We start from the raw sequence: 12554 nt of genomic DNA on the forward strand, positions 1-12554 counted from the left end.
TCCCAAGCCATTAGAAGGGAGCTAGGGGCTGGCGCCACAGCTCACTAGGCTAATCCTCCACCTGCGGTGCCAGCACTCCAGGTTCTAGTCCCAGTTGGGGCGCCGAATTCTGTCCCAGTTGCTCCTCTTCCAGTCTAGCTCTCTGCTGTGGCCCAGGAAGGCAGTGGAGGATGGTCCAAGTCCTTGGGCCCTACACCCACATGGGCGACCAGGAGGAAGTGACTGGCTCCTGGCTTTGGATCGGCGCAACACGTCAGCCATAGCAGCCATTTGGGGGTGAACCAACGGAAGGAAGACCTTTCTCTCTCTGTCTAACTCTGCCTGTCCAAAAAAAAGGGGGGGGGGGGGGAGTTAGATTGCTAGATTGGAAATAGAACAGCTGGAACATGAACTGGTGCCCACACAGGATGCTGGTGTCGCAAGCGGTAGCTTAACCTGCTACACCAATACTGGTCCCAAATTTTGTTTTAAGAAAACAGTGTAGGGGTAGGCATTTGGTACAACAGTTAAGATACCACTTGGGACCCATCGTCCCACATCTGAGTGCCTGGATTCAAGTCACAGCTCCACTCTGCCTCCTGATTCCAGCTTCCTGCTAATACACACCCTAGAAGGTGATAGGTAATGACTCAAGTACTTGGATCCTTGCCACCCATGTGGAAAATGCAGATTGAGTTCCTAGGCTCTGGTCCCAGCCAGGAGCCACTGCAGGCATTTGTAGAGTGAACCAGCAGATGGGAGGTCTCCCTCTCTCTCTGCCTCTCAAACAAAATGTTGTTAAGAAATGAAATGTAGAGGCAGGCATTGTGGGGCCAGTGCTGTCGAATAGCAGGTAAAGCCACCACCTGCAGTGCCAGCATCCCAGTTGGTTGAGTCTGGCTGCTCCACTTCTGATCCTGCTCTCTGCTATGGCCTGGGAAAGCAGTGGAAGATGGCCCAAGTCCTTAGGCTCCTGCACCCACGTGGGAGACCTGGAAGAAGCTCCGGGCTCCTGGCTTTGGCCCTGGCACAACCTGACCATTGCAGCCATTTGGGGAGTAAACCAGCAGGTGGAAGACCCCTCTGTCATTCTTTCTCTCTCTTTAACTCTGCCTTTCAAAGAAATAAGTAAACCTAAAAAAAGGGGGGGGGGGGCGCACTGTGGCATAGTGGGTAAAGCCGCCGCCTGCAGTGCCGGCATCCCATATGGGCACTGGTTCACATCCCGGCTGCTCCACCTGATCCAGCTCTCTGCTGTGGCCCGGGAAAGCAGTACAAGATGGCCCAAGTCCTTGGGCCCCTGCACCCACATGGGAGACCCAGAAGAAGCAGATCCAGCTTCCTGCTAATGTGCCTGGGAAGCAACAGATGATGGCCCCAAGTTCTTGAGTCCCCATCATGCAAGCAGGAGACCTGAATAGATTACCTGGCCCAGCCCTGGCTGTTACATGCATGTGGGCAGTGAAATGGGATGAAAAATCTCTCTGTCACACTGCCTTTCAAACAAATAAATCTTTTTTTAAAAAATGAAATGCAGATAAGCGTATAAGCAAAGAGAAAAAGATCACTATGTATCCTGAAATCACAGCCTTCAGTCTCATCATACATAGGCTTCCCCATTTATATTCCAGTTTCTCTTCCTCTGACCTTTGCATTATTTTGATTTGATTTCTTATTGCTGCGGCAAACAGGGGGAATCATCTGTTGTGATTAATGTGAGATCCAAACGACAGGCCTAATTTAACATCCCCTGAGACCCTGGCAGCTCTTTTCCTGCACAGAATGGTACACTCATCACAACGTGGCCAGTCACATCACAACCAGGTAAGTATCTCAAGCACTGCAGTGCTAGCTCTTTCCAAATCCCCAAAGATCAATCTTTTGCCAGGCACTAAACCATTTTCTTCAAAACAAGCGGATCAACAGAGTACAAGTAGAATAAGGGAAGCTTGACTGAAGAGACATTTCCAATTCTGACAAATGTAAAAAACAGTGTCTCATATTTACCACCACCTTTCCATCCTAAAATTAGACCTTTTTTTTTTCCTGTTCTGCAATTCAACTTTGATTCATCCTAAAATCCTCAAGTGGAAGTGAGAATCTATATTCAACAGCTTAACATCAGAGATAAACTACAGATAAACTATTTGATTTTCAGCAGCTGCATTCACTAACAGACATTTGAAAGGAAGAGGAAATGTATTCAGTGTCTGCTGCAGTACCAGGGTCTTTACATACTCTTCCTCATTTAGTCTTGACAATGGCCCTGTAAAGCAGCCATTAGCATCACCATACTACAGAAGGGGGAAAGCAGGGCTCAGGCAGTCACGGCCAGCAAGCAGTGGAGCCAAGAGTGAAATCCAGCTCACCTGGCTCTGAGGGCCTGCACCTTTGCAGCCTCAGTTCCTGAAAACAGAAAACTAAGAAGCTAAGATGCCCACAGTCGCGAAGTCTCATTAGAGACAAAGAAGAAATCTGAAATTCATGTTTTTTCTCTCCCTTACTACCTTCTGACAACTTTAATGAACACAGAAGAAGAAAAAGCACCCCAAGTGTTGGGCCCCTGTGGCCAAAGGGGTTCACCTGAGATGTGTACACCTGTATCCCATATCAGAGTGCCTGGGATCAGGCTGGATCCAGCTTCCTGCTAATGTGAACCCTGGTGGGCAGCAGAAGATGGCTCAAGTCCTTGGGCCCCTGCACCCACGTGGGACACCAGGAAGAAGCTCCTGGCTTCGGATCAGCACAGTTCCAACCATTGCGGCCATCTGGGGAGTGAACCAGCAGATGGAAGACCTCTCTCTCTGTAACTCTTTCAAATAAATAAAATAAATCTTTTAAAATAATGAAGATAAAGAGTACAAAATATAACTCAAGAATACTAACAAGTCAGATGAAAAGAAAGTATGTGCCCCTATTAGACTTACAGCCATTCTCACGAGGGCATGAGGGCAGCTCCAGCACTAACTCAGTACCATCAGGGTGGCCCACATGCATGTGGTACTGCTAAATCACACCCCACTAACTGCGCTCACCCTGGCCAACTGCCCCCTGAGAAGGCTGCGCATCAGTCATTACTGTTCACTGGGGGAGGAAATCTAGGCGAGAATATTTTGCCCTCAGGAAAATGTTTTAAGCACTGGGTTTTACACCTGAACACTGTTGGTAAGAATCAGACCTGGATGCCACGAAGGCAGGGGGGAATTACCAATGACCTCTGTTCTCCTTTTATTAGTTTTTAAAATTTTTACTTATTGACTGTTTTTTTGAGAGAGAGAGAAACTGCAAGACAGACTGTCCATCTATTGGTCCATTCCCAAAATGCCTGCAACAGCCAGGGCTTAGCACACGTGAGAGTCACCACCTACTGCCTTCCAGGTAGGTGTACATCGGTAGGAAGCTGAAATTGGCTTGCTTGTTTGTTTGAGGAGAGAGAGCTTCTATCTGCTTGTTCATGAAGCAGTAAACCAGAACTCAGTCCAGGTCGCTCACATGGGTGGCAAGAACCCAATTCACAGGAGTGGGAACCTTTTTTCTGCCAAGGGCCATCTGGATATTTATAACATCACCTGTGAGTCATACAAAATTATCAACTTAAAAATTAGCATGCCGTAGATTCACTGAATTTCAAGTCCCACCTGCGGTTGCCTGGGCAAGACTAACCAGGATTCTGCAGGCCTTATTGGCCCATTTTCAGGACACTCCCTACCCCTAAGCCATCCCCAAAGCCTCCCAGGGTCTGCATTAGAAGGAAGTTGGAGTCAGAAACCAGAGCCAGTTATTGAACCCAGACACTCTGATACGGAGTGCAGGCATCTCAACTCTAAAGTCAAACACCACACATATTCATGCTACTTTAACATAAGCAGTTAAAGACATTAATAATAATCAGAGGAGCCAGTACTATGGCATAGAAGGTTAAGCCTCTACCTGCAGTGCCGGCATCCCATAGGGGTACTGGTTTGAGTCTGGCTGCTCCACTTCCAATACAGCTCTCTGCTAACGCACCTGGGAAAGAAGCTGAAGATGGCCCAAGTCTTAGGCCCCTGCACCCACGTGGGAGATCTGGAAGAAGCTCCTGGCTCCTAGTTTCGGACTGGTCCAGCCCCAGCCATTGCAACCATTTGGCAAGTGAACCAATGGATGAAAGACTCTCATTCTCTCATTCTCTCTCTCTCTCTCATTCACTTTCATTCTCCCTCCTATGTATCTCTGCCTTTCAAATAAATAAATCTTAAAAATACTACTACTAGGCCGGCGCCATGGCTCAATAGGCTAATCCTCTGGCTACAGCGCCAGCACACTGGGTTCTAGTCCGGGCGGGGCGCCGGATTCTGTCCCGGTTGCCCCTCTTCCAGGCCAGCTCTCTGCTGTGGCCAGGGAGTGCAGTGGAGGATGGCCCAAGTGCCTGTGCCCTGCACCAGCATGGGAGACCGGGAGGAAGCACCTGGCTCCTGGCTTCGGATCAACGCGGTGCGCCGGCCGCAGCGGCCATTGCAGGGTGAACCAACGGAAGGAAGACCTTTCTCTCTGTCTCTCTCTCTCACTGTCCACTCTGCCTGTCAAAAAAAAAAAAAAAATACTACTACTAATAATAATCAGAAAAAAAAAACACTGATCCCAGGATCTTTTCAGTTAACTTCAATAATGATTCATTATGCAAATAATTATTAGGCGATGGCAACCAAAGCTACTGGAAGGAGACGCTCAGTGTGGCTCCCCTGGGAATTTCTCACCTGCATTCTGCTGTCTATAGGGACGGACCTTTCACGCTGTGACCTCAAATGCAGGTCCACTTCCTGGTAGAAGACCGCAGTGACGAATGCACAGCCCACGAGGGCAGGAACAATGTCTACTGATGTGATGAGGAAGTTCTCAAGAGGGAAAAAAACCTTACAAGCTGGATCCCAAAGGTCAAGTGGGATTCGGAAAGTGGAAAGGAGGTAGCATGGTAAGCGCACCAGATTTAAAAGGTGTGACCTTTCAGGGAACGGCAATGAAGATAAAGACATGGGAAGAGCAGTGCTGAGAGAGAAAGCAGGCTGAATCAGAAACTGCTGTGATCCACACCCACATTAAGAAGTGTGACTTAGATGTCATTAAATGTAAAATGTTTGTGTTTCAAAGGACACCATCAAGAAAGTGAAAAGACACCTTGCAGAATGGGAGAAAAAAATTTTAAGTCATGTATCTGATAAGGCGTTCGCATCTAGGATACATAAACAAATCTTTCAACAATAAAGACAACCTACTAAAAAATGGGTAAAGCATCTGAAGACAGTTCTCCAGAGAAGATACACAAACGTCCACTGATCACATGCGATGGTGTGCAACATCGTTAGCTACCAGGAAAATGCAGATCAAAAGCATAATGAGGTCCCCTCCCGCCACCCCTCCCCAGCCTTTGTGGCTCAACAGGTTAAGCTACCACCTCGGAAGCCAGCATCCCATAGAGCTCCAGCTGGAGTCTCAGCTGCTCTACTTCCGCCCCAGTTCCCTGCTAATGCACCTGGGAAAGCAGTGGAAGATGTTCCAAGTCCCTGCTACTCACATGGGAGACCAAGATGGAGTTTCGGCCTGGCTCAGCCCTGACTATTGTGGCCATCTGGGGAGTGAATCAGCAGATGGAAGATCTCTTAGTCTCTCTCTCTCTCTCTCTCTAATTCTGCCTTTCTAATAAAATAAATAAATCTGCCTGCAATGCTGGCATCCTATAGGGGCACCAGTTCAAGTCCTGGCTGCTCCACTTTTGATCCAGCTCCCTGCTAACGTGCCTGGGAAAGCAGGATGGCCCAAGTACCAAGTCCATGGTTCCTCCAGCAGTTAAACATAGTTACCATCTGGCCTGGCAACTTCACTCCTATATACTCACAAGAAATGAAAACCTAAGTTTGCCAAAATCCAGTACTTGAACATTCACAGCAACAACATTCGTAATAGCCAAAAATGGGAAACACTCAAATGCTCATCAACTGTTAAATGGATAAATATGGTAAATCCACACAATGGAATTACTCAACCAGAAAAAAAAGGATAAGGTACTATACTTGCTAAAACAGACATAAACCTCAAAAGCATGTTAATTATACAAGCTACACCACATGACTTCACTTACATAAAATGTCCAGAGGCCAGCACTGATGGTTAAAGCATTTGCCTGCAGCGCTGGCATACCACATGGGCCCTGGTTCAAGTCCCAGCTGTTCCACTGCTGATCAAGCTCCCTGCTAATGTGCCTGGAAAGCAGTGGAGGATGGCCCAAGACCTTGGGCCCCTACACCCACATGGGAGATCTGGAAGAAGCTTCTGGCTTCGGATTGGATTTGCTCTGGCATTGTAGCCATTTGGGGAGTGAACCGGCAGATGGAAGACCTCTCTCTCTCTCTCTCTCTCTCTGTCTCTACCTCTCTCTGTAACTCTTTCAAATAAATAAAATATTTAAAAAATAAAATGTCTAAAACAGGCAAATCCATACAACAAGTAGATTAGGGGCTGCCTCAGGATAAAGAGAGAGGGGGATGGTGAGGGAGGACCAATCCTGTGGGGTTTCTTTTGGGAGTTGATGAAAATGTTCTAAAATGGACTGTGGTGATAGCCACATAACTCTGTAAACATGCTAAAAACCACTGAATTGTGTGCTGTAAGTGGGTGAACTGTATGATATGTGAATTATATCTCAGTACATCTGTTATAAACAAAAAAGATTCCATTATACATTGCTGAAACACAAAGTGAATGCGTTGCATGTGGAATCTTGTTCACTCACTTTAGAGGACCTGAACTCGAGCAGTGAAAGCCCAGAGAGACTCTATTACTTAACATTCTAGGGACTGGGTCATACTGAAATATTCATGAAGAATTCTGTGTTTTCATACAAAAAAGGCACCTTACATTTAAAATGACGTGCTCACAACGTCAGAAAGGAGTTTCCATAACTCAGGGCTAGGGTACCAGGGAAGTCATCAAATGGAAAAACCAGCTTAAGAGGTTTTACCACGTGCATAAGAAAGTAGCACTCCAATATGCTACTGCCCCACCCACAAAATTATTATTGTTCCACCTCTGAAAGAGGTCAAAGGTAAAACTACCAACTAATATTTTCTAAAGTACCAGTCTGTGGCAAAAGGAATTGTTAAGAAGTGAATATTCTGCCATGAAGAACGGGCTCTTCCATATCCCACTTACTTAACTGAGAACTGATAATTAATCCTCTTGAATATTCCATCAGAGGCGTCAGACCCTCCTCCCCATGGCTGGAGTGGACCCCAGAAGTGACAGATGCCTTAAACATAAAACTTACATCAAAAATATTCAACAATGTTTAAAAAATGCTCTTTGCCAACTCTGAATCTAAACCTCAACGTAAAGACATAAATGCTGATTAGCACAACCTGCAGGCAAAGTAACAATGATCGTGAGAAATTCAGCATTGTGTGCAGTAATATTCACTGGCAAGTATATTAAAATCCACCAGGTTTTAATGTGTCTTCCACAAGTAATCAAAAACAAGCACGGACAAAGCACATTCCAGATCTGTCAGAAAAATCTGATTTTTATACCAAGTGTTGGTTCAATCTTCAGGACACATAACCATCACCTACCACAAAACATTTCACTTTGAGGCCGAAGATACAATACAATTCCCTATTTCCAAACTGTCAGGTGCAATGCTGACTATTAAGACTTCACACTCAAATATCATGACTTTGAAACAAACCCCAAACCAAAATATTAGTTTCCTTAAGTCAGCTTCTGAAATATATAGAATGAAATCCAAAACAGACTTTTGCCCATGTATTCGGTTTTATAGAGAATGCAAAAAGTAAATTAGTATTGAACAGATATCTATTTGTCTTCACCACTGAACAGACGGTACAAAGCAACTGCTCAGACTTAATCACGTTTCCGTCTACTCTCGCAGGCCCTGGGGTTGGGACAGAGTTCCGCCACATAAGGACAATGAGATGCATTATTATATAGAGTGAGTGAGAACCCCACCGTCTTGGAACGTAATTCCAGGCAAGAAGGCTGCGAGAAGAGGGCCCAATACCTTGGGCGAACTATTTCCTAAAGCACTATATATTCGCCGGCCGGGACCAGTTTCTAAACGCTGTCTTCTTTTTCAATGTCTTTTAAGAAGGAAAAAAGCCTTTGTGTCTTGCTCTCCTGGGGGAGGCTGAACAACTTGCAATTTGCTCCTCACTCTAAATCCCACGTTTGCAACATGTAGAGCAAGCACTTCAGGCACCACAAAACAAGGGCAGCCTACATTAAAGCCAAATATAGGATGTGATTCTAAACCACGATGCAGCGAGGTCTACGTTTCCTTTTCCAGAGCTCAAAACCCTTTGAACACTCCCAAAAAAGGACGGCAGGGCCAGCACCTCCCTGCCAGAGGAAGCCCCTTTCTTCTCGGCTCTCCCCGCAGCCTGCCACTTCCCCCAGCACGCCAGATCCTTGGAGAGACCCCGCGCCGGTGCGGGTGCGCCGGCGGGGACGGGCGGGAGGGCTCGGGTCGTCCACTGCCACCCGCAACATCTGACTTCGGCCTCAGTCGATTCGAGCCCCACCTGCACCCAGCGTCCCTCGCCAGCGGCTCCGCTGTGAGGGGCGCACATCTCTCAATCACCCAGCTCCCTCGGGCGCCCCAGGGGCCCCGACCCGGCCGGGTTCTTCCTCTCTCCACCCCACCCCCCACCCCCACCCGGCCGCCAGTCCCGGCGCGGCCACTTCCCAAGCCGCCCCCACCCACGTTGCTCCAGCGCTAGCCCTGCCCCGCCCTGCCTGGCCCCCAACCCAGACCTTTGGGGGCCCAAAGCCAAGCACCCCCCAGGCCAGCCGGCCGCCCTCGCCCCTCCCAGGCAGGGCCCAGCTCGCCCCGGCCCCACGTGAGCCCTGCCCCAGCCCACCCCCCACCCACCCACTCGCTCCCTAGGGCGGCCGAAACCCCGCCCCCGGGCCTGGCGCCCCGGGGCGCAGCGCCCTAGCCTCGGGGGCCTCTCCCCACCCAGCACCGCACCCAACCAGGCGGCCGGCCTCCGACCCCCAGAAACCTTTCTTGAGCAGCCGCGTCCCGTCGGTCCCCACTCGGCCCACGGCTCCTCAGCCGACCAGGAAAGCCCTCCCCACAGGGACCCCGCCTCACGCCCCCCAGGCCAACTGGTTCTGTCCCCAACTCCCCTCCCCCCAGACCCCGAGCCTCGGGCAGCACCCCCAGCCCCAAGGCTCCGCGCCCCGCGCGCCCACTCCAGCCCAATCCCCGCCACCGGGCCCTGCCCCTCGCCCCGCCGGCTCCTGTCAGCCGGCGCCGGCACATGCTGGGAGGACAGGTCCGCCCGCCCGGCTCGCTCCCGAGCGGCCCCGCCGAGCGCGCGCCGCTCACCAGGGCCGAGGTGCCTCAGGCGCCGCCGCCACCGCCGCCGAAGTCCCAGCTGCAAAGCCCGGCGAAGCCTCCAACCGCTGCCGCCTCCCGCCTGGCACTGAGCGCCGCGCGGGGGAGGGGCACGGGCAGCCGCCGCCGCCCCTGCCGCCGCGCTCCAGCCCCGCCTCCGCGCCGCGCCGGAGCCAACCAGGGCCGCGGGGCTGGGGCGCGCCACGCCCACTTCCGGAGGGGAAGCCCGCTTCCCACCCTCCGTTCCACGCCTCCGCCTCCCCGGCGCCCCCTCTGGTCGCGCTGAGCTGTGCAGGCGGGCCACGGAGGAAGGCGATGCCCAAGCTCACGCCCTGCTCTCCAGTTCTCTGAGTGGCTGCAGGGCCACGCCCACAGGCGCCTCCGAGCCACGCCCACTGCTCCTTAGAATCTGGAGCGGGGTTCTTAGAGCTCCGCCCACTGATTCCCCGGCTCCGCAAGGCCGGCTTCTCAAAGACGGTCCTAGAAACGCTAAAAAACTGGAACGTCAGTTCCTCCTAGCCCCGCCCACTGCCCGGCCAAGCCCTCGAACCCGCGTCCCGGCTCCCTAAGCCCCGCGGCCCTTTCATTGCCGCCCGACTTCCAGAAGCCCCGCCCACTGTCCCTCTGAGCGCTGGTCGCCCAGGCCACGCCCCGAATTCGCGAATTCCCGCCCCTGCCCCCTCGGGCGCGCCGCAGCCCTGCGCCCCCTGGCCATTGTCGCTCCCCGAGCGGGGCGGCCTCCGCGGGGCCGGGCAGCACCGCCGGAGCCTCCCGCTTACTGACCGAGCGCGTTCCGCAGACGAGGACAAATGGAGCCTCCGAGGCCGCTCCCTTCCTGCCCTGGCCAAAGTCCCTGCAATGGCTGGGCACCAGCGCTGCTGCTGCCCGGCTGCCTGACCCGGGCGCGGGCGCCCCAGCCCTGAACGTGGCAAGAGTCGCTCTGTTAAAAAAGCAGAGACCCCTTCTGCAAAGCCAGGCCCGGGGGCTGGGGTTCCTCTTCAGCATCAGCCTCGGAAAGGTAGATCAAGATCCGCTGGAACCAGCGCAGCTCTCCGGCAAATGACCCGTCCTCCCTAGGGCTCAGTTTCTGCGTCTGTGAAATGGGGACGACAGCAGCAGCCCCTCCCTCCCAGGGCTAGGCAGGTGCTGAGAACCGCGCCGGGCACCTTTGGCGCGGGATGCCAGGGGACGGGTCTCGTGTTGTCTCGGAGCAGCCCCTTCCTGGCCTGGCTTGCCACTCGCTTCCTTGCGGTGAGATAAAGGTGGCCAAGTGACGCTGGAGGCAGTTCGCTGTTGTGATGAGCCCTGGCTTTAATTAAACAAGGCAGGTGGTCACCGCGGGTTTAGAGTGGTTCTGGGAGGAGGAAGACACAAAAGCCTTGGCGATGGCCCGGCAGGCCGCTGAGTAAGCTGTTAGGTTCCGGACATTTGTTTGTGTGTCGCCTAAAGACCCATGTAGTGGGCGCTTCCCAGTCTTCTGTTTTTGTTTTTGTTTTTTCTTATTCTTATTTGTATGAAAAGCAGTGACGGGGGTGGGGGGGACCGTCCATCCACTTTCACTCCCCGAATGCCCACAACATCCAGGGCTGGGCTGGGGCAAAGCCAGAAGCCCACAAATGATTCCGGGGCTCCCACGTGGGTGGCAGGGGCCCAAGCACTTGAGCTGTCATCTGCTGTCTCCCTGGGTGCACTGGTTGTCATCTGCTGTCTCCCTGGGTGCACTAGCAGGGAGCTGGAATGGAAGGCAGAGCTGGACTCAAACCCAGGGGCTCAGTCAGGCATCCCAAGAGGTGTCTTAACTGCTGAACCACGTGCCTGCCCGCCCACAGCCTTATGTTAGTGGATGAACATCAATGCTTAGTGGATTGAGTGGAGAACTGGGGCCCGCGCTGTGGTGTAGCAGGTAAAGCCGCTGCCTACAGTGCCGGCATCCCATATGGGCGCCAGTTCCAGTCCCGGCTGCTCCACTTCTGGTCCAGCTCTCTGCTGTGGCTTGGGAAAGCAGTGGAGGATGGCCCAAATGCTTGGGCCCCTGCACCCCTGTGGGAGACCTGGAGGAGTCTCCTGGCTCCTGGCTTTGGATCAGCGCAGCTCCGGCTGTTGTGGCCAGTTGGGGAGGGAACCGGGAGTGAACCAAGAGATGGAAGACCTCTCTCTCTCTCTGCCTCTGCTTCTCTCCCTGTGTAACTCTGACTTTCAAATAAATAAATCCTTAAAAAGAAAGACTGATGTGATTGTGGCATCCAGGTAAGCCTAGTGGGACGTCTTTAGGGCACTGGAGCAGTTCTCCCAACAGATCTGGCTATATAGACCTGAGTCAGGCCCAGTCTCTCTCTCTCTCTCCTCTCTCTCTCTCTCTCTCTCTCTTCTCTCTCTCTCTCCTCTCTCGCTCTCTCTCTCTCTCTCCTTCTGGGCTTGCCTGTGATCCTTCTTCCCCACACATTCCACCATGCATCATTCTTATCAGACACTGTGAACCTCCAAATGTGTAGACCAAAATAACCCTTCTTCCTCCCTGAGTAGCTGCTCTTAGGTATTTTGCTTATAGTAACAAAAAGCTGAGTGATGCCCTGACTTACTCCTTGGAAACAGATAATATCTGCCTTTATCGGAGGTTTGTATATGTCAGGAACCATGTGACTGCTGTATGGACAAAGTCTTATGCAATCTCTGTTGGGAGAATTCTCAACTCCCAACCATGAAGGTGAAGAAATGTAGAGAGTCAGAGAAGCTAAATTACCTGTGCAGGGGCACACGACGTGAACCAGGTAGAATGCACAGCCATCTAATTGCAGACCCTACACTCCTAGCCAGTGAGTCGTTACTTTTAACTGCTTCCGTGGCAGCATAACAGAATTCAAAAACAAAACAAAAAAATAAAAAAAATAAAAAAACAAAAACTGTGGACTTTGGATTCTACAGACTTGGGTTTAAAATGGGACCTCACCACTGACTCACTCTGCAACTCTGGGTGAGCCGCTTTTGCTCACTCAGCCTGACTCTCCTCATCTGCACAGTGAGAGTCATGCAAAAGCTGATTTCAGGAGGTGGTTCTGAAGAGTCAGGAGATCTGATTTGATGGATGAAGGCAGCACAGTGCTGAGCACACAGTAGGTGCTCAAAATATGCTGACTTCCTCCTCCTCTTTCTTCTTCTTTTTTTTTTGTTTTATTCTTATCATTAT

At 51.5% G+C, this 12554-nt stretch overlaps 1 protein-coding gene across 2 annotated transcripts in view; it reads right to left on the reverse strand.

The window, feature by feature from the left end:
* CORO1C (coronin 1C) overlaps nt 1–9517 on the reverse strand; it is a 70755-nt gene extending 61238 nt beyond the window's left edge. The window contains exon 1 of one of the 2 annotated variants that reach the window (XM_051835883.2): nt 9362–9517. The gene's annotated coding sequence lies outside the window, so the exon portion shown is untranslated. Of the gene's footprint in view, nt 1–9032; nt 9056–9361 lie in introns of those variants that run through there. The other variant, XM_070066012.1, reaches the window with a different exon arrangement.
* Nucleotides 9518–12554: the final 3037 nt, after the last annotated feature.

Source organism: Oryctolagus cuniculus, chromosome 21 (genome assembly GCF_964237555.1).
Source record: "Oryctolagus cuniculus chromosome 21, mOryCun1.1, whole genome shotgun sequence".
NCBI classification, from domain to species: Eukaryota; Metazoa; Chordata; class Mammalia; order Lagomorpha; family Leporidae; genus Oryctolagus; species Oryctolagus cuniculus.